This window comes from Hemitrygon akajei, chromosome 11 (genome assembly GCF_048418815.1).
Source record: "Hemitrygon akajei chromosome 11, sHemAka1.3, whole genome shotgun sequence".
NCBI classification, from domain to species: Eukaryota; Metazoa; Chordata; class Chondrichthyes; order Myliobatiformes; family Dasyatidae; genus Hemitrygon; species Hemitrygon akajei.
Genome location: NC_133134.1, coordinates 53,534,403 through 53,557,152, shown reverse-complemented (window position 1 = coordinate 53,557,152; position 22,750 = coordinate 53,534,403). Strand labels below are relative to the sequence as shown.

The following is a 22,750-nucleotide window of genomic DNA, read 5'->3' as shown; positions in this document are numbered from 1 at the left end:
TCAGAGTGGAAGTAAGATTTTAAAATAGTCATGGGCACGAAACTCTCACCTTTTTATCAGTGGTTTCCACCCTAAGATAGAAACTTCCTTTACTCTCTCCCTTCAAACATGATTTGTTTCACTCTCCACAGCGAGTCTGAGCTGTTGGGAGTTTCCAGTAGATTTTTAATCTTACATCGTTTCGGCTTTTTACATCTTCGGGTATTTATTTCTAACTTTGCAATCCCTTTGAGAAATGTGGGGGGGAGGGCGGTCTGGAAAACTAACTGGAACAGACGATCAACATTACGTCGCGATGGTGACTAACCACGCATGCGCGCATTCCGGGAACATCATGAGCTCCGTGACGTCAGGACGCGACTACGGAACTCGCGTGAGGAGGCGATTTGCGTCATCAGAGATTGTGTTCTTTTGGTGCAAAATGGCGCTGGTGATGCCGGGAGGTAAGAAGCGACGGCTCGGCAGGCACGGTCGTAACTGTACCGAACCAAATTATTATACATCTGTGCGCATTTTGAATGTTTGTATTTATATACCTCAACAAAAAAACCGTTGTGGGATTGTCTCAGTTGGAGTTGCCAATTCCGGTTGGATACATTCAAGTGGCAATCATTACGTTACCGTCCTCTAAACACTCCCTGTTTCTTGTTGGCCAACTTGATGTCAATCTTCACAGGATCCCGCCCCCTAATTTTCATATTAGTCATTTTCATTGAGTTTTGCCCCCTACACCCACCACATTTAGTTGATGACCCTGAGAGCTTTGCAGGTGAAATGGAGGTGAGAGAGAAGGTGAATGGACGGGTGCAGCATTTCTTCCACTTGCAGGGATAAGTGGGCAGATACACTAGATGACACTTATCTACTCTATCCGGTGCTCCTGGTGTGGTGTCCGCTACATTGGTGAAACTGCTTTGTCTAGCAACTTCAAGCAGGATTTCCCAGTGACCAACCATTTTAATTCCAATCTCTATTCCTATTTTGACATATTCGGCCATGGCTTCCTGTACAGCCACAATGAGGCCAGTCTCAGGTTGGATAAGTAGTAGTCCAGATTCCATCTTGGTAGTCTCCAACCTGATGACATGAACATTGATTTCTGTGTGCAACTTTGTATGTGTTGCTCTGGATTTTCAGCATTTTTAGGATCTCTTCTGCCGAATTGATATGGGTGGTCACTGGGAAATCCTGCCTTTTGTACCAATGTAGAGGAGGCTGCACTAGATACAATAGATGACCCCCAACAAACTCAAAACGTGAGTGTCACCTCACCTGGAAGGTCTGTTCAGAGTCCTGAATAGTGGTGAGGGAGGGGGTGTAGGGGGAGGTTTTGGCCCAAAATGGTGACTGGTTATTGCTCTGCATAGATGCTGAGTTCTGCCAGTATTTTTTTTTGTGTTGCTCTGAAATAAGATGAGACTTCCATACACAGAAGGTAAATCTTTGGAATTATTTATTTTGGAGGGTTGTGGAGGTTCAGTTATTGATGGACCAATTTGTGATTGGAGGACTTGAGGAAAATGCCAATCAAAAGATTGTAGAAGGTCAACTACAATCTTTTTGAATGGCAGGGTTGACTTTTAGATCCAAATGGCCCATCAGCATAAGAATTCGGAGCAGGATTAGACCATGTCACTTTGATTACAATTAATCTACCACAAATCCACGTAATGACATGATCCTGAACTTGCTCTGACTCTAAAACAGATTTTTCTCAAGGCTGAAGTTGATACTGACTGCTCTTACAAAGCCCTTTGGGACATTCACAACCTTGTAAAGCAAAGAAATCCCTGCAGATCTCAGTCCTAAATGTCTGACTCCCTCATCCATACACCAGGTCCATTTAATTGACACCCTTCCACCATTCTAACATACATTCCCTCCCACCACTGGCTGCAGTGCGTGCAGTTATGTTACTCTGTCAGCATTCCCAGACCCATCACCTCTAGTACAAAGCAGAACAAGAGCAGCAGGCATTTGGGAATTCAACACCACCCTGATTTGGAAATATATTAGTGGTCCTTTTGTTGTTGGGTCTAATCCTATAACGCCCTACTTAACAGCACTGTAGGAGTACTTGAAGAACTGCAGCAGTAGTTAAAAAGGGTAACTAATCACCACCTTCTTAAGGGTAGTTAGTGGAGGGCTATAAAACTGGCCTTTCCAACAATACCTGCAGGTTCTAGATTCTTATTGTTTCTCAGCTTCCACTTTTCAGAATCTTGACCATTTCACGTAAGTTATTTTCCCTAAGCTACAAAGGATATAGACCTATCCTGGACTGAACTATCTATTGTCAGAGAACAGTCTGCTCATACTAGGAGTCAAATCTAATAATTCTTCACCTTACTGCCTCCTGGACAAGAACAGACTACCGAAGCAAAATACTGTAGATGCATGAAATTTAAATTCAAAAGAGAAGTTGTTGAAAAATCTCAGCAATGTCTATGGAGAAAGATACGCAAGTTCCAATTTAATGAGTTCTCATGGCTAACTATAATTGATCTTTTCTATGTATATTTCCTGGCTTGTGAGTACCCAGAATCAAAATCAGGTTTATTATCGCCAGCATATGTCATGAAATTTGTTGTCTTTGCAGCATCAGTACAATGCAATGCAATGCATAATAGAAAAAATATGAATTTAGTTTATTTACACACACACACTTAAATATATATAGTGTTGGCGTGTGGCCAAGTGGTTAAGGCATTCGTCTAGTGATCTGAAGGTCGCTAGTTCGAGCCTTGGCTGAGGCTGTGTGTGTGTCCTTGAGCAAGGCACTTAACCACACATTGCTCTGCGACAACCCGGTGCCAAGCTGCATGGGTCCTAATGCCCTTCCCTTGGACAACATTGGTGACATGGAGAGGGGAGACTTGCAGCTTGGGCAACTGCTGGTCTTCCATTTTTAAAAAAAACCTTGCCCAGGCTTGCAAGCAAACTTTCCAAGGTGCAAATCCATGGTCTATCGAGACTAACGGAGGCCTACTATATATATATATATATTTCTGAATGGACTTTGAACCCACGAACACTATCTTACTATTTTTTATTATATGTGTGTGTTTGTGTGTTAAATTAGATAGTGCAAAAATAGAAATAAAAAATAGTAAGATAATGTTTGTGGGTTCAATGTCCATTCAGAAATCGGATGGCCGGGTGGGGAGAAGCTCTTCCTGAATCATTGAATGTGTGCCATCAGACTCCTGTACCTCCTTCCTGCTGGTAGCAATGAGAACAAGGATGATGGGATCCTTAATGATGGATGTCACCTTTTGAGGCATCACTCCTTGAAGTTGTCCTGGATACAGTGGAGGCTAGTGTCCATAATGGACCTGACCAAGTTCACAACTTTCTACAGTTCAATTTGATTGTGTATAGTTGCTCCACCCCTATATCAGATGGTAATGCAGCCATTTAGCATGCTTTCCACAGTACATTTTTTAAAATTTATGATTGTCTTTGGTGACAAACCAAATCTCCCGAACTCCTAATGAAATATAACCACTGTTGTGCCTTCTTTGTAGCTGTATCGATGTGTTAGGTCCAGGATAGATCCTCAGAAATGTTGACCCAGGAAGTTGAAATTACTTGCCCTTTCCAATTCTGATCCCTGTATGAGGACTGTTGTTCCTTGTCTTACCCTTTCTGAAGTCCACAATCAGTTCTTTGGTTTTGGAACTTGTCTTAATTTTATATATTCTTTGGGGGTGCGACCAAATCCATAAGCAGAATGGATCCACCATTCTTGCAAGACTTCCTTATTTGTACTTCAACCCCTCCCTTTTTCTTAAACAAAGCCGGCATGCTGTTTGCTTTCCTAAGTGAATGCTAAGCCTACACACCAACTTTCGAGGTTCATATGTAAGGATTCTCAAAATATCACAACACCGACATTTTAATAGTGTCTCACACTTTAAAAGAATTGGAATGCCAGTTCTTCCTGCGAAGTGAATAGCCTCACATTTTCCCACATCATTATTTATCTGCTGCCTTGACCATTCGCTAAATCTGGCTAAATCCATTCTCTGCTTCTTTCTGTCTACTCAGCTTTCTGTCACTAAAGCTTTGGATATATTCCAATTTGTCCCTTCATCCAAGTAATTAATGCAGATTGCAATAAAAGTTGAAAGTAGTGGAAATGCCCAGGCAGCTATCTGTGAAAGACAGAGTTAGCATTTCAGATCAACCACTTTTCTTCAGAGCAAGGAAAAGTTAGTAAAAAAGCTTGTTTTAAGTTGCAGAGAGCGGGTAGGGTAAGGAAAACAAAGGGAATATTCATGATAGCGTGGCCGTGCTCTTTTCTTGCTGCTGCCATCAGGTAGAAGGTACAAGTGCCTCAGGACTCGCACCACCTGGTTCAAGAACAGTTACTATCCCTCACCCATCAGACTCTTGAACAAAAGGGAATAACTACACTACACAACCAATGATCTCACTTTAAGGACCATTTATCTTGTTATCTCATGTTCTCATTATTTATTGCTCTTTATTTACATTTGCATTTGCACAGTTTGTGTTCTTCTATGCTCTTGATCCTGTTGTAGCTACTAATCTATAGATTTGCTGAATACGTCCGCAGGAAAAAGAATCTCGGGGTTGTACGTGGTGACATATATGTACTCTTTGACCAGTGGTGAACCACAGGACTCTGTGCTGGGACCTTTGGCATTGTGATTGTATGGTTATGAATGTAGAAAGAATGATTAGTAAGCTGGTGGATGACATGAAAATCAGGGGTGATGTGGATAACAAAGAAGGTTGTCTAAGGTTAGAATTCAGTCGAAAAGTTGGGCAGAGCATTGGAAGGTGGAATTTAATCTTGTCAAGTGTGATGTGATTTATTTTGGGAAGTCAAATAAGGATAGGGAATATACAGTAATTGGTAGAGGAATAATGATGAACAGAAAGATATAGGCATCCAAGTCCATGAATCTCTGAAAGTGACAAAATAAATCGACAGGGCGGTTAAGAAGGCTCATGGCGTGCTTAGTTAGAGCATAGAATATAAGATGTGACCATTATATTGCAACTTATAAAACGCTAGTTAGACTGTAATTACAGTACTACTCTCCACATAGGCAAGGATGTAATTGCACTGGAGAAAGTGCAGAGGAAACTCACCAGGATGCAGCACAGATACCATATATATTAGAAACCTAGATCAACACATGCAAAATGCTGAAGGAACTCAGCAACTCCGACAGCATTTGTGGAGGAAAATGACGAGTTGAAGTATCAGTGCTGAGAGACCCTTCATCAGGACTGGAAAGGAAGAGGGCAGAAACCAGAATAAAGAGTAGTGGAGGGGAGGAGCAGGAGCTAGCAGGTGATAGGTGAATATAGGTCAAGAGCAAAGGCAGGAGAGTGCTGGAAGGGAAAAAGGGGGAGCAATGTGAGAAGCTGGGAGCTGATAGACGGGAATACAAAGGGTTGAAGAAGAAGGAGTCTGAGAGGAGAGGACAGTAGACTATGGAATACAGGGAAGAATGCATGGGACCAGAGGGACAAAGATGAAGGTGATGAGCAGGTTCTGAGGGAAAAGAGAAGGGGTAACATTACCACAGGGATAAGGGAAAACAGACAGGAGGGTCAAAACAGAGTGGAATGCTTATCAGAAGCTCGTGAGATCAATGTTCATGCCATCAGGTTGGAGGTTGCCAAGACAAAATAGGAGGTGTTGTTCCTGTAGTCTGCATCTGTTTTCAGTGTGGCAGTGGAGGAGTCTGAAGACAGAGCTGGGAAGTGGAATTAAAATTGTAAGTAACTGGGATATCCTGACTGTTGTCCAGATTGCAGGACTTTAGTCATGGGAAGGGATTGAATAGGCTGGACTTGTTTTCTTTGAAATGAAGGATGCTGAAGTGACTTGATGGAAGTATGTAAGGTAATGAGATGCATAGACAGGAGAGATAATCAAAATTGTTTTCCATAGTCGTGAATCAAAAATAAAAAGACATAGATTTAAGTGAGTGAAGGTGTTTTAAAGGGGATCTGATGGTTACGTTTTTTTCACATTGAGGGTGATTGATATTTGGAACATACTGACAAGATAGAATCAGTTACAATAAGAGACATTTAGACAGACACTTAAGCAGGCAAGGCATAGAAGGATAGAGGCTTAATGCTGGCAAATAGGATTAGTGTCAATGGAAGAAATGGATATAGTGGGCTGAAGGGTATTTTTCTGTGTTGTTACACCCTATGACTAGTAGAACATCTGTGTTGGCGCGTGGCCAAGTGGTTAAGGCGCTCGTCTAGGTATCTGGTCGCTAGTTCGAGCCTTGGCTGAGGCTTGTGTGTGTGTCCTTGAGCAAGGCACTTAACCACACATTGCTCTGTGACGACACCGGTGCCAAACTGTATAGGTCCTAATGCCCTTCCCTTGGACAAGAGATCACAGTCTTAGAATTAGAGGGTATCCATTTAAAACAGAGATGAGGAGAATTTTTTTTTAGCCAGAGGGTCGTGGATTTATGGAATTTGTTGCCACATACAGCTGTGGAGGCCCAATCATTGAGGGTGTTTAAGGAGGGAGATTGATAGGTATCTAATTAGTCAGGGTATCAAGGGATATGGGGAAAAAGCTGGAAATTGGAACTAGATGGGAGAATAGAATAGTTTAGCTCATGGTGGAGTGGCGGAGCAGACTCGATGGGCCGAATGGCCTACTTCTGCTCCTTTGTCTTGTGATCTTCTTCCCCTCTGCCATCAAATTTCTGAATGAACATTGAACCTATGAACACTACCTCACACACAAAATGCTGGTGGAACACAACTGTGTTCCACCAGCATTTTGTGTGTGTTATTGTTTGAATTTCCAGCATCTGCAGATTTCCTCATGAACACTACCTCACTACTTTTTTTACATTACTTATTTAATTTAACTAATTAAAGCAAGTTCTGATTCTGATTCTAAAGCTTTTACATCTTTCGTATAATGAAGTGACCAAAATTGAGCATTATATTCCAAGTGTGGTCAAACCAGTGCTTTATAGAACTGCAAAATTACCTTACAGCTCTTGAACACAATCCCCCAACTAATGAAGCATATCACCCATATGCTGTTATAATAATCCTATCAACTCGAGTGGCAACTTTGAGGGATCATTGGATGTGGCCTCCAACATCTTCTGTTCCTCCACACTGCCAACAATCATGTTATTAGCCTTGTACTTAAATTTGACTTTCGACAATAAATCACTTTACACTTCTCTGGGTTGAACTCCATTTAACACTTCTTAGCACAGCTCTGTATCCTATCAGTGTCCTGTTGTAACCTACCAGTCTTCTACACTATCTATAACTCCACCAAACTTAATGTCATCTGCAGATTTACTAATCCACCCTTCCATTTCCTCATCCAAGTCATTTATAAAAATCATGAAGAGCAGTGCCCCAGAACAGGTCCCTGTGGAACACTGCTTTTCACCAACTCCAAGCAGAATATGCTCCATCTACAACCACCCTCTGCTTTTTATGGGCAAGCCAGTTTTGAATCCGTGCAGCCAGGTTTCCCTGGATTCCATTCTCCTGACTTTCTGAATGTGCCCACCATGGGAAACCTTACTAAAATCCATATATACTACATCCATGTCTCTACCATCATCAGTGTACTTTGTCACATTCTCAGTTAATTCAGTCAGGCTCGTAGGGCATGACCTGCCCATTACAAAGCCATATTAGCTATCCCTAATTAGACTACACTCTCCAAATGATTGTAAATCCTGTCTCTTAAGAATCTTCTCCACCACTGAAGGAAGATTCACTGGTCTATAATTCCAGGGTTACTCCCTTTCTTGAACAAAGGAATAACATTTTCTACACTCCAATCATCTGATACTATTCCAGAAGACACAAAGATCATTACCAAATGCACAGCAATCTATTCCTTTGCTTTCTGTAGTTGCTATGGGTATATCCCATCTGGTCCTGAGGACATATCTATTTTAATGATCTTCAATTCCAGCACTTCCAGCTTTAGCCTATCAGCCAATTTTATACTGTCCTCATAAACATCAAGAACACTTTCACTAGTGAATACTGAAGCAAAATTTCATTAAGAACCTCTTCCACCTTCTCTGACTCCAGGCCGATGCTTCCTCTTCTATCGATGATCAGTCCTACCTTCACTCTAGTCATCCTCCTGTTCTTCACATATGTGTAGAAGAACCTTGGGGTTTTCCTTAATCCTACTAAAAATGCTGTAGGTAACTGGCTAGTTCCATTACAAACAGGAAAAACTAGTTTTCTGAAATTGTTTACAGCCCTTTGAGTCTCAAGGTCTACAACTGCCTAGGTGGAAGCTGTGATGCTATTCCTTGAGCTTATTTTGAAATTTGTTGAATCATTTTCTAGACCAGGAGTTCCCATCGTGTGGTCCATGACTCTTTAATGGCATAAAAAAGGTTGGGAACCCCTAGGACCAGAGGTCAGAGTGGCAGTGGGATGGAGGATAAAAGTGACAGGCAAATGCAAGGTCAGGATTACTCTTAAAAGTGCAAGTACAGTGCTGCTTCATCAGCAAGGAGTATTTTGGTTGCTAAACAGTGGCTGGGGGAGGTTTTGCATGTCTTGTAGTTATATGAGAAAAAAGTCTTGAGGGGTGATTGATCAAACTAGTAGGGGGAATAGGTGCTTAATATGCTGAAAGGGAGGGAAATAGTAATGTCTTTCTAACAATGGTTCAAGGTGGAGAAGTTATGCCACATGATCTATTGCTTGTGAAAGCTAGTGAGGGCAGGTGGATTGAGAACAGAAGGCAGGAAATGAAATATAACCAATTGAGAGCCTTGTTAAATGTTATTGAGAAGTAATGGCTAAGGAAAAAAAGATATCTCTGAAATGCTGCTGTTCAGGGTTTTATCATGAGAATGGCTATGACTGAGGTGGAGAAACTGGGAGTATTAAATGAAATCCTTTGAAGAATCAGGACAGGAAGAGGTGTAGTCTCCTCCCATATGTCACCTGTGGAAATACGTTGGATTCTCAGAGATATTGGTTTCTGTCCTGTCCTTTAATTTGAAGTGAAGTCGGAAGGTGAAGGAAGAGCCAGATATGTGTTCATGTGAAAGCAACAACAGGATGGAAATTACACTTTTGAGATCTCTTTAAGGACAGGAAGCAGCATCAATAAAATCATTAAAGCACTTTATAAAGAGGTAAAGAAGAGGGCCCTAGTAGGGCTTAAAAATTAATGGCTCCATGTATGCCACGAAGATGGCTAAGCTTAGACCCATGTACATTCCCATGTCTGGTTAAGTGATTGGAGAAGTTATTCGATGTAGGGAAAGTTCTGTCAGGCAAATTATGATGATGGGGATGGGTGGGAACTGGTTGCACTTTTTTTGGACCATCCTGGTGTGGGTTGGAGATGTTGAGAGGTTGGATGTCCATGGTGAAGGTGAGCCTGTTGGGATATGAAAACCATCAAAGTAACTCAGAGGGCTTGCATATAGATTGGGCAAGGCAGGAAAGGAGAGAATAGAGTCAAGATGGGTATGAGTAAACTCAATGAGACAAGAGCAAGCTGAAATGATGAGTCTACCAGGACTGTCCTAATTGTGGAACTTGGGGAGGAGATGGGAACTGGTAATGTTACTTTGTGTTGTGTGGGGTGAGTTATATGTACTGTACTGTGCTCCTTGGTCCGGAGGAACGTTGTTTCTTTTGGCAGTATACATGTGTTACAGTTGAATGACAATAAACTGAACTTGAACTTGAACTTCAAGGTGTAGGGTTAGGGAACCATGAGACTGAAGGCTGAGGAAGTAAGATCTCTTGAGGAAAAGTATAACTTTTTGAGGTCAATGACCTGGTGTTGAACAGTGAGGTCATGACCAATGGAAGTGTGAAACGATGTCTGAGAGCTGACAATCGACCACCAGAAGGTAAACATCAGTTCATCAGACAGTGCCATCTCCCTAGAGAGTGGGTTTGATGACAATATTGGGGTTGGACAGTATTGAGTGGAGCTCAGATAGGGTTGAGGTAGAGTTAATGGATAATGGAAAATTAAGACATTAACAGTGAGTAAATGGAATCATAGAAACATAGAAAACCTACAGAACAATACAGGGCCTTCAGCCCACAAAGCTGTGCCGAACATGTCCTTACCTGAGAAATTACCTAGGGTTACCCTTAGCCCTCTATTTTTCTAAGCTCCATGTACCTGTCCAGGAGTCTCTTAAAAGACCCTATCGTATCCGCCTCCACCACCGTCACAGGCAGCCCATTCCACGCACTCACCACTCTCTGCATAAAAAACTTAACAATGATATTTCTCTCTATTTACTTCCAAGCACCTTAAAACTGTGTCTGCTCATGCTAACCAACTTTGATGAGCACCTTTAGTATGGCTGCTGTAACATTTTAATTCCACTTCCCAGTCGCGCACCAACATGTCTGTCCAAGACCTCCACTGCTATTAAGTTGAGAATAGATGCAGATTAGAGCAACAGCACTACGTATTCCTCTTGGTAGACTCCAATCAGACAGCATCGAAATCGATTACTCTAACTTCTGATAACCATTCCCCTTTACCCCTTCCTTCTTGCCTCTCCCTGGTCTCTCTGATCCTAATTACTGTATCCCCTTCCCCAGCCTCTCTATCTGCTCATTGCCCATGCATTCTTCCCACTGGTACTCCTCCCCGCTTCCTTTCATTCCATGGTTTACTGTTCAGTTCCTTAAGGCTGTCATAGCTGGTGGTGGTAATGGGGACAAGGCCCCACTACCTAGTAACTGCTCCCAATGCATGTGCCTCAAATAGCCTCAAGTACATCTCCTTGCTTTCAGATGTGGTTTAGCTACTAAGCCTGGTGGACCATATCTACTGACAGGAGAAGAGGCAAAGGCAGGTTACTGGTTACTTAAAATCAGTCGCTGCAGGCAGATGAGGCTCGACAGCCTGATTGGCAGCTCAGCTAGGAGAAGGAGTGGAATCTAAAAGTCTAGAAATGGAACCGGCCAGAGAGAGGAGTTGCGGTGGAATTCTGAAGAAGGACAAAAAGTTTGCGGTCTGGGGTGAAGATTCTGAGCCAAAAAATGGCAAGCAGGCAAAAGTGGTGGGGAAAGAGCAAACATGTATCAGACTTGTGAATTCAAAAACTAGAGGATATAGGAGGAAGGTTCTGTTCTTCAGGTAGAGAAGAAAGCAATTGTGGCAGATAGATGGTTCTTTGGTTTCAGGCCCCAATTATCCACATTGTTTTACAATATTGTGGTAATAACAGATCAAACTACAAGGAAAAAAGGTTTCTAAATATTCCAGTTAGTCGAGAAAGATGGTTTTATGGTCTTTTTCCTGTGCTGTAATGTTCTATATAGTGACCACATTTTAGAAAGGACATGATAAATAGAAGAAATAAAGGCATGGACTATTTTATAAACAAGGTGAAAATTCAAAAATCAGAGGTGCAAAGGGATTTGGGAGTCTTTATGCAGTATTTCCTAAAGATTAACTTGCATATTAAGTCAGTGCTAAGAAAGGCAAATGTATTATTAGCATTCATTTTGAAGGGACGAGAATACAAGGGCAAGGTAATCATGCTGAGGCTTTATAAGGATTTGGTCAGACCACACTTGGAATATTGTGAGCAGTTTTGGGCCCCTTATCTAAGAAAAGCTGTGCTAGCATTGGAGAAGGTTGAGAGGAGATTCATGAGAATAATTTCAGGAATGAAAAAGTATGAGGAGTGCTTCATGGCTCTAGGTCTGTATTCGTTGGAGTTTGTAAGAATGAGGGAGGATCTCATTGAAGCCTATTGAATATTGAAGGGTCTATATAGAGTGGATGTGAAGAAGATGTTTCCTATAGTGGGTGAATCTAGGACCAGCAGGCATAGCCTCAGAATAGAGGGATTCAATTTAGAACTGAGGTGAAGAGGAATTTCTTTAGCCAGTGGGTAGTGAATCTGTGGAATTCATTGCCATAGCGAACTGTGGAGGCCAAGTCATTGTGTATATTTAAAGTGTTGGTGGATAGGTCTTAAATTAGTCAGGGTGCCAAAGGTTCTAGGAAGAAGGCAGGAGAATGGGGTTAAGAGGCATAATAAATCAGCCAAGATGGAATGGCAAAGCAGAATTGATGGGCCGAATGGCCTAAGTCTTTTCCTATGTCTTATGGTCTTGTGATTGCCCTGGAGCGTATTCAGGGGAGATTTACCAGGATGTTATTTGTGGTGAAGTGTCCCAGTTAAAAGGAGAAAATGTATAAGATGGTTTGTTTTCCTTGGAGCAGAGAAGACTGAGAAACAATGGAATTATTCAGAATTACAAGGGGCATAATTAGGGTAGATAAAAGTAATCTTTTCGCTGTAGCTAAGGTATCTATAACTAGAGGGGACAGATTTAAGGTAAGGAGAAAGAAATGTCGAGAGGATATGATGATGATTTTTTTCCCGTAGAGGATTGTTGGAGTTGGAATGCATTGCCTGTGTAGGTGATAATAGCACAGTAACAGGCATTTAAATCACTGAAGTGTAGAAACTACAGACCACGTGCTGGGATCAGTATTGATTGTTGTCATGGATGCAGTGGGCCGAAGCAAGCAAGGGAGTCATGGTATTGAATAAGAAGAATTTTGCGTTGCTGGAGAGAGAGGATATCATAGAACAATAAGGGGCAGCATCTGTCCGTTTAGGGGTAAGAAACAATCAAAATATGGTTACATATTAGAACTGTTCTAATAGATTGCCGACGTAGTGAGAAGGATATTGAGCAGATGTGCATGGAAATTTCAGACATTGAAAATGCCACACCACTGTGTACAGGGGCTAAAGCAGCAATAGCATAAGGAGCATAGGCTGGGAGGAGGGTGGAAGTTTTTATGCTCCTAAACCTCTCAGCCAGTACATTTTTATCCCTTCTGGGAAGTTGGCATTGGCATTGCCAGAACTTGTTTTAAGCCAGATCCAGTGGAGCAGGTACCATTGGAGAAACACATAGGAAACAGTGACCATCACATGGTTTAAGTAGCTATGGGGAAGGTTACAAGCTACTCCAAGATAAATATAGTCAGTTGGAGAACAGCCATTTTCAATGTGAACAAAGTAGATCTAACCTGTATTAATAGGAATAAAATGTTTGGCAGGCAATCCTGTAACTGAACAATGGATGCTTGTTTAGGGAGACATTTAAACTGTAATCCAGTTACATTATCATTGGATAAAAGAATAGTGAAATTAAAGCAACAATTCTTCTAATAACCAAATATACAGAAATGCCCTTAAAGACAATAGTTACACATCAATGATGTGTAAAGTCCTAGAAGCAATAATGAGGGACAGAACTAGCTATCGTTTGAATACATTTGAATTAGAGAAATTCAGTAGGGATTTGTTAATTCTGATGAAGTAACAGGCAGGGTTGATGTGATTGGTGCAGCTAGAAGTACTACTGCGTCATAACTCCGGCAACCCAGGTTCAACCCTGACCTCCCATGTTGTCTGTGTGGAGTTTGGATGTTCTTTCTGTATCAACATGGATCTTTTTCTAGGTCCTCTGGTTTGTTGCCATATCCCAAAATCTGTAGGCTTTTGGTTTACTTGGCCACCATAAGCTGCCCTTAGTGAATGTGCCAAAGCCTGGTGGGTCCCTGAGGGTTTGTATTGGTTTTTGACAAATTAAGGTTGTCTCCAAATTTGATGCCTATCTCATGCCGCGGATTGAGGAGCTGCTGGAAGGGTTGGGCCATGCCACGTTTATAACCATCCTTGATCCCTGCAAAGATTATTGGCGGATCCTGCTGGCAAAAGACTCTTGTGAATACACCTCATTCAGCACTCGCCTTGGCCTCTTTCATTTCACTGTCATGCTGTTCGGGCTGCATGGAGTCCCAGCAACCTTCCAATGGCTGATTGACCGTGTGCTGAGGGGATGTGAGAAGCATTGTGCGGCCTACCTGGTTGATGTGATCATCTTCAGCACCAGCTAGGAGGACCACCTGAAGCACGTTGACGATGTCCTGAAGAAGACTGCAGCCTCTGGCTTGATACTGACCATCCAGAAGTACGAGTGGGCCCACGTTGAGACACGCTACCTCGACTAGCTTGCATACCGGCCTACATGAATGATAGAATCAGTAATGTAGGCAGAATAAAACGGGGTAGGATTGGCCAAGTGGGTGTTTAATTGGCAGCACAGACTCAGTGGACCAAAAGGCTTGTTTCCATCCTCTATTATTCTATTACTGTATTACTCTGTGAAGTGTTCCAATCACAAACATGAAAAATTCTGCAGAAGCTGGAAATCAAGCAACACACACAAAATGCTGGAGGAACTCAGCAGGCCAGGCAGCACCTAAGGGTCTCGGCCCGAAACGTCGACTATACTTTTTCTCATTGATGCTGCCTGGCCATCTGACTTCCTCCAGCGTTTTGTGTGTTGTTACTCTGTAAAGTGGTTCATTTTGGTGGGTCAAATTTGAAGACAGTATATAATGTTAATAGTAAAACTCTTGGCAGTCTGGAAGATCAGTGAGATCTTGGTGTCCGTGTCCATAGGACACTCAAAGCTGCTGTGCAGGTTGACAGTGTTGTTAAAAAGGCTTATGGTGTGATGGCCTTCATCAGCTGTGGGATTGAGTTCAAGAGCCATGAGATAATGTTAAAGCTATATAAGACCTTAGTTAGACCTCACTTTGAGTACTGTGTTCAGTTCTGGTCACTACTCTACAGAAAGGATGTAGATACTATAGAAAGAGTGCAGAGGAGATTTACAAGGAGGTTGCCTGGATTGGAGAGTATGCCTTATGAGAATAAGGTGAGTGAACTAGCTTTTTCTCCTTGGAGTGACAGAGGATGAGAGGTGACCTGATAGAATTGTATAAGATGATGAGAGCCATTGGTTGTGTAGATAGCCAAAGGCTTTTTCCCAAGGCTGAAATGGCTAACATGAGGGGGCATAGTTTTAAGTAGGTACCGAGGGAATGTGAGGGGTAAGTTTTTCACACAAAGAGTGGTGGGTGCATAGAATATACTGCCAGTGTTGGTGGTGGAGGTAGATACAATAGGGTCTTTTAACAGACTCATAGATAGGTACGTGGAGCTTAGAAAAATAGAGGGCTATGCGGTAGGGAAATTCTAGGCAGCTTCTAGAGTAGGTTACATGGTCAGCACAACTTTGTGGGCCAAAGGGCCTGTAGTGTGCTGTAGATTTCTATGTTCTATGTACAAGGACATTTCAAAGACATTTGAAAAGATACTGCATAATAGGTTTACCTTCAATATTGAAGACCATGAAAAGAAAAGGGAAGGCTATTGCAAGATGGAAAGAAAATTAGCTAAATAGCAGGAGAGAAGTAATGAAAGGGTTTTTGTCCAAGAAGGAGACATACCATTAAGTGGATCTGAGCTGATTTGATGGAAGCATTGAAAATCATGAAGGGCAGGGAGAAAGAGTTCTCAATGATCGAAAGGTCAAGAACCAATGAAGAAAAATGGTAAAAGGACTAATACTAACAGGAGGTACAATATTTTAAAATAGACAGTCTTTAAGGTCTGAAATATACTTTCAGAGTATTAGTTCAGGCAGATTCAACTGATGTGTTCAAAAGGGTGTTGTGTGGTGACCCACTTCCTAGCGCACTCGAACCGGCTCACAATTAGCCAGCGTGCAGGCTCAAAGGCCAGGTTCGCAACAAAGGGAAAAAGCCTGCGGGGGTTTGTGAGTACGTGTCTCTTGGAGCATCCGTGCCCGGGGAGGGCAGGATGAGGGAGGCTTTAAAGCAAGGCTGTGAAGTTCGAATAAAATATTCTTTGATTGCAGTTTACCGACTCCGTGTCGTTATTTTAGCGCTGTGTGTAGCACACAGCTACAGTTGGATATTTATAAGAAAAGAAAGCAACCTTGCAAATATTCTTCTATAAAACTGGTATGAAGGTGATGAACTAAATAGTCTCTTTCTTTGCTGTAACCACTCTGTGATCCTGACTTCTCAACTCCTTATTTTTCCCATCCCTTCTCCAACCCCACCGTCTTCCCCACATACAACAATAAAAAGTTGAGTGACATCGTGTTAGCAACTTAATGTGAGTTTTTTTTTAAAGTCTTCACTCATCTATTTCTTTGTACTTTGCCATTCACCTAACATATGTTTACCATTACCCACCTTTCTGTCATCTATTTACCCTGCTGAAATCTTGCATGATTTTGAATATTTCTATTGTTTTTAAACTTCGCAACCCTTAGAATAACAACCCACATCTGAGTAACTGAGGTCCCTGATCCACACTAGCAATCTGACAAATTTCTTCCTTTATAGTCTTTTTAAAATATGGACTGTGGTCTAGCCACAAATTTACAGAAGTTTACTTTCCTGGATTTTGAACTCTAAACTTTTATTCATAAACTTAAATTAGCAAAATATTCAGTTTTAAAAAATTTGCATTTAACGCCACTTTTCACATGCCTTTCAGGTCATCCTAATTAGCTTCACAACCAACAAAGTAATTTTTATGTGTAGTCAGTGCAGTGATGCAGGCAATGTGGCAGGCAATTGTTTTATATTGCGCAGCCATGCAGATAGGAAAGTAATTATAGCTAGAGATTTTACATGGACTACAGCAGTATTTTGGACTAATGACAAAGAAATGGTACCTCCACAGTTGCTGGTTGGAAAAAGAGCTGATTTTCAACATTGTATAATGAGATGCATAAATCAGTAAAGAAGTAAAGACTGAGAAGGAGACCGATCGGCTCCGACTTGGCCATAAGGCCAGAAGGTGCTCTCTTCCCACTGCCAAGCAGCTACCTGGTTAGTTTTGCCTCATCAGATACACATTGAAATGCTGCTTAACTGCAATGATGGCTTATCCGTAAAGGCTGCCAGATATCTTTCAATCTCAGAAAGAAATTCTTCACAATTTATTCGTAATCCTTCTAGCCATTACTTTATATAACTTTTTATATAAAAGTTATATAATAACTTTTTAGTTATTATAGTTAAGGGAAATCGAGTTTTCATCCACTCTGCCTGGGCAGTAATAATTTCAGGCTTGGACCAAAGGACAAATGAAAATGTCGCAATATGCTTACAAATCGGGGTAGTACGTATTGTAAGGAAACTTGCAGCTGACCTGTATTCATATACCTGTTGTCATTGTCTTTCTACTTGGTGGAGGTTGCAGGTCTGGGAAGTGCTATGAATGCAGCCTCAGTGAGTTACTGCAGTCCATTCTGTAGGTGCTGTACTCTACAGCCGTGGTGTGTTGGTGCTGGGTTGTTTTAGAGTTGTGGACTGCAAACTGAGCATGCAGGCTGCTCTGGCTCGGATGGTGTTTAGGTCCTTGAATGTCAATCAATGGAGCTGCAGTCATCCATGAAAATGGAAGGTTTCTAACTTGTGTCTTGTAGGTAAACAGAAAAGTTTCAAGCAACTGGGAAATGATTCTCCAAAGTATACCCCACCTTTGACCTACACTCAGGACCATGATGCATGTGTGGCTGTTCGTGCTTGATTTCTAATTAATGACCAATACCTTTCAGTACATTACTGATTGGGAACTTGGGACTGACAATGGTATTAAATGCCACAGATATATGTTAACTCTTGTTGGAAAAGATCATTTCCTGGCACTGCTGTAGCATGAATGTCAATTGCCATACAATATCCTGTGCATGCATAATGCCTAGGTGTTGCTGCAATTGGCAGGCTTTCTTCTTTATTTGAGGAACTGAGTCATTTAGAAACCTGGCATCTCTCTTACCTTCCCTGCTTCTGCTTCATATTATGCTCAGCCTCTTTCATAGGCATAGTACAGTACAGCATAGGAACAGCCCCTCAGCCCACAGTGCCAATTTAGACAAATCCCATATGCCTGCATAAGGTCTATATCCTTCCATTCCCTGGCTGTTCACGTCCCTGTCTAAATACCTCTAAAACATTGCTATCCTATCTGCCTCCATCACCTCCACCAGAAGCATACTGTATGGTGCCCACTACTCTCTGTATGTGGGGAAAAGCTCTCTCATACAGAGATTATCTCTAAACTTCCCCTCTCTAACCTTAAACTTTAAAAATCTTTGATCTTTCCCTCTCTAACTTTTAAATCCCCTCTAATATTTAATATTTCCAGCCTAGAAAAAAGATAAAGCTTACCTACCCTATCTATGCCGCTCATAATTCCATATATTTCTGTTAGGTTGCTTCCTAGCCTCCAATACTCCAGAGAAAAATAATTTAATCTCACTTTACAGCACATGCCCTCTAATTCAGGCAATGTCCTGGTGAGCCTCATCTGTGCCCTTTCCAAAGCCTCCACATCTTTCTTGTAATACAGTGACCAGAACGGCATATAATACTCCAGATATGGCCTAATCAAAAGTTTTATACAGTTGCACCTTGTCTTCCTGATTTGTTTTTTTTCACCCAATACCCTGATCAATGAAGGTAAGTGTACATACACCTTCTTTACTACCCTATCTATTTGTCTTGCCGCTTGCAGTTATAGACTGAAATCCTAAGATCTCTCTATGCATCAATGTTCCTAAGAGTCCTGCCATTTACTGTGTACTTTCCTCTTACATTCAACATCCCTAAGGACAAACCACACTTGTCCACGTTAACCTCCATTTGCCATTTCTTGCCCATATTTCGACTGCTCGATATCCTGCTGAATCTGTTGACAACTTTTCTCATTTTCCACAACTCCACCAAATTTTATCTCATTTGAAGCTTACTAATCAGCCCACCTATGTTTTTGTCCAAACCACTTATATATATATCACAAGAAACAAAAGACCCAGCAATGATCTCTGCAGAGCACAGCTGGTCACACACTTCCAGTCAGAATAACACCCCCGTCTTCTTTAGCCAAGGCAATTTTGAATCCAATCTACCAAGTCACTATGGATCCTATGTGCCTTAATCTTTTGGATTAACCTACCATAACGGACCTTGTTGAATACTCTACTAATGTACAACATCCATTGGCCTACCCTTCACCAGCTCCTCAAACAACTCATTCACATTTGTAAGACATAATCTCCTGCACAGCTAATTACCCCTAATAAGACCATGCTTTTCATCATCCATGGAGTTCTGCTTTTACTAGTTATATCTGCCCAATTGAAGAAACTGTGCCTGCACTGTACCAAACCATCTTCATTTCTAAAGTTGTTGTTCAAATAGTCTTATTACAGTTTATCTATGTCAATTCAATTCTCAACCAATAAAACTGTCCAGATGCCAATTATTTTTGCTCTAGAGTATACTTTTCTTTATTGGAGTTCAGGGGTTCCCAATCTGGGGTCGATGGACCCCTCGGTTAATGGTAGTGGTCCATGGCATAAAAAGATTTGGAACGCCTGCTCTAGTTAATCTACATCTTTTACTATAATCACTGTTCCTTAATTGTTATCCCATAAGCAACTTCATTTTCTGGAATACCATGTATGATCCGGAGCCAGGAGAACCTGACAAAGCTGGACTAGGCATCAGATTGAGTGAATAGTGATTCCATAACAATCTCATTAATACTTTCCATCACTTTGCTGCTGATTGAAGTTAGGTGGGTAGTAGTTTGACTGAATTTTTCCTTTTTGTGTACAGAACATACCTGTGCCATATTCTCAGACTGAGAATATAATATAATATAATATTATAATATAATTATATTATAATTATAATATAATATTATAATATAATATAACTCAGCACTGTTGTTCATTGAAAAGCTTGATTTGAGGTGAGGCTGATTCTGGAATGCACATTTTCAGCAATATAATGTGCAGGTTGTCAAGGGCCATACCCTTTGCTGCTTCTAGTACAGTATTCATGTCCACTGCTTGATATCAAGTAGAGTGACTGAAATTAGCTAAAGACTTGCTAATGCTGGAGACTGCAGTGACAGGCTGATTAAAGTATTTGCTCAGAGTTGCACAAAGTTTTCACATGAGATTTGTAAAATTATTCACAGATGTAATTGCATATAAACTATTGCTTTGCATTAAATACACTGCCTCTCCCCACCCTACATCACCTTATATGCTCTCTTTTCCAAGCCTTCAAAACCGATCACTGCAGCAGCAAGCTCCTTATACTAACTACTCACTGGGTAAAGGAATTTTCTCCATAATTTCTTGATTGCATGTTCTAATGATATTGTATATATGGACTCTGGTTTGATTGCTCTAAAAAATGTAATCAGTCTCTAGAAACCTAAGACTTGTATATCTTAAAGTCTAAACATCACCCTTTGGCCTTTTCTTCCCTCCTGATATTTATAGCCATTCTGTCTGGAATCGGCAAATGATTCAGAAGCAAGAGACAAAGCACAATACGGATTATGAGTATGTATGTAGATGGAAAGAATGACGCATGATGTCCTCTGAGATCTTGTGTCATATCCTTTGCTTTTCATCTCTCAGGTTAAATTATTTTAGTGATTAAGTAAGGGTTGAAAAATCCAGATTTGTGACGATACCAAGTTGGATGTCAGAATAAACAGTGGCTGGCCCTGAACCACAGAACAAAGGAAAATGTCATCTATTGTTTATAGTCCTGCTCTCCTGCAGTTGTCCTAAGTAGAAATTGTATGAGGAGAGAAGCAAGCCTGGCCCCTCCATCACTGTCTGGTCTTCTGTGGTGAGCACCTACAGTTGCAAGAAAAAGTTTGTGAACCCTTTGCAGTTACCTGGTTTCTGCATTAATTACTCAAAACATGTTCTGATCTTCATCTAAGTCACAATAATAGACAAACACAATCTGCCTAAGTTAATAACACACAAACAATTGTACTTCTTTTGGTCAACACTGAATACACCATTTAAACAATCACAGTCTAGGTTCAAAAAAGTATGTGAACCTCTGGGGTAATGCCTTATGCAAAAGCTATTTGGAGTCAGGTGTTCCAATCAATGAATGCTGAAGGAGGGTAACAGCAAAACACCTGCAGAAATCTCTAGAACTTGCTAAAGTCTCTGTTTAATGTGTCCACTATAAGGAAAACACTGAACAAGAATGGTGTTCATGTTCTTGTTTCCAAAAAAGAACATTTCTGCATATCTCAAGTTTGCAAAAAACCACCTGGATGTTCCACAATGTTTCTGGGACAATATTATGTAGACAGATGAGACAAAAATTGAACTTTTGTTTGGAGGGAAAAGGGCCGTGCACACCAACAGCAAAACCTCATCCCAGTTGTGAAGCATGGTGGAAGGAGCACCATGGTTTGGGGCTGCTTTGCTGCCTCAGGGCCTGGGCAGCTTGCAATCCTGGAGAGAACAATGAATTCCAAGTTGTATCAAGATATTTCACAGGAGTATGTCTTGGTAGAGGTCCATCGCCTGAAACTTAATAGAAGTCAGTTGATGCATAAGACAATGTGTTTTGGGACGGCCAAGTCAGAGTCCAGCCCTGAACCTAGTTGAGATGCTGTGGCATGACTTGAAGAAGGCTGTTCATGCAAGGTATCCCAGAAACATTGATGAACTGAAACAGTTCAGTTTGGAGGAATGGTCTAAAATTCCTCCTTGCCATTGTGCAAGTCTGGTGAGCAGCTACAAGAAATATTTGTTGAAGGTTGTTGCTGCTGAAGGAGGTTCCACCAGTTATTAAATACAAGGGGTCACATACTTTGTCCAGCCTGGACTGTGAATGATTAAATATTATATTCAATAAAGACATAAAAAGTACAATTGTTTGTGTGTTGCTGTTTAGGCAGATTGTGTTTGTCTATTATTGTGACTAAGATGAAGATCAGACCACATTTTGAGTAATGAATGCAGAAAACCAGGTAATTGCAAAATGCTCACAAACTTTTTCTTGCAACGGCATTTGGATAGGTTTTACTTGTGCCATTGCCCCAGGTCTGTCCTTATGAGAAGAAGGGAAAATTTCAAAATAGGTGGATTGTGAGGAGTTGTTGTATAGTTGACTTTATTGTCAAGAGCGCTCAGCTCTGGTCTGCAATAAAGGGTTGTCAGAAGCTCTCAACAAACTTCAAATTACACTGTGTTTTATTTCTTTAACCAACACAATTCATTTATTACAATTTTAGAAAGTGCAAATGGACAGCAGTTTTTAATTTTATTACTTCTATGCTATGTCCAGAAACTCCTTTACACATGAGCTAATTGGATTTGCCTTGCCTAATTGTGACAGCTGGTTAATATTCACTGAACAGCCAGAAACAGCCACCCAGGGATGAATTAGCTACACATGAAATACAAACAAACAGATGCTGTCACTTAAAAAGTCAATTCATCTCAGAAAAAATGAGTACTTAAATCTTATTTTCAAATTCTTTCAACATGCTTGCCTGCTGCAGTTTTTAATAAGATTAAGAAAAATAATGACTGTGCACTTTTAAACTGTGTGCAGATTCATTTAATGTAGAATTTGAAAATGATTGCACAGAAAGGCAGGGAATAGATCCTTGATGCTTTATATCCCACACTTTATTAATTTCAGAATATTGTGTTTCTGTGAAGAGGATCTTAATAAAAAGGAAGTCTCTGCTGTACTGGGATCTTGGCTGTGTAAACTTTAAATTCAGCGGGTAGGAGCTAGGAGTGCTTACCTTTATAAAGATCTCATGTTGGGCTTTAAAAAAAATTTCATGTTGATAGTTCAAGACCAAATGCTGAAAACGAAAAACAGCATCTTCTATGACCCTGATAATATTGTTGGGTGGGGTGAGAAAACTAGTCCAGTAACGTGCTTCTAATGTTGAATGGACTTGGTTACTGGCATTTTCATCGTTCCTGGTGTAAGACTGATGATTAGCAGGCACACAGTAGGATAAGT

General features: G+C 41.0%; 1 protein-coding gene across 3 annotated transcripts in view; it reads left to right on the top strand.

The window, feature by feature from the left end:
• Positions 1-341: 341 nt before the first annotated feature.
• kdm8 (lysine (K)-specific demethylase 8) overlaps positions 342-22,750 on the top strand; it is a 73,082-nt gene continuing 50,673 nt past the window's right edge. For 2 of the 3 annotated variants that reach the window (XR_012100785.1, XM_073060885.1), the window contains exon 1: positions 342-443. The gene's annotated coding sequence lies outside the window, so the exon portion shown is untranslated. Of the gene's footprint in view, positions 444-12,581; positions 12,646-22,750 lie in introns of those variants that run through there. The other variant, XM_073060886.1, reaches the window with a different exon arrangement.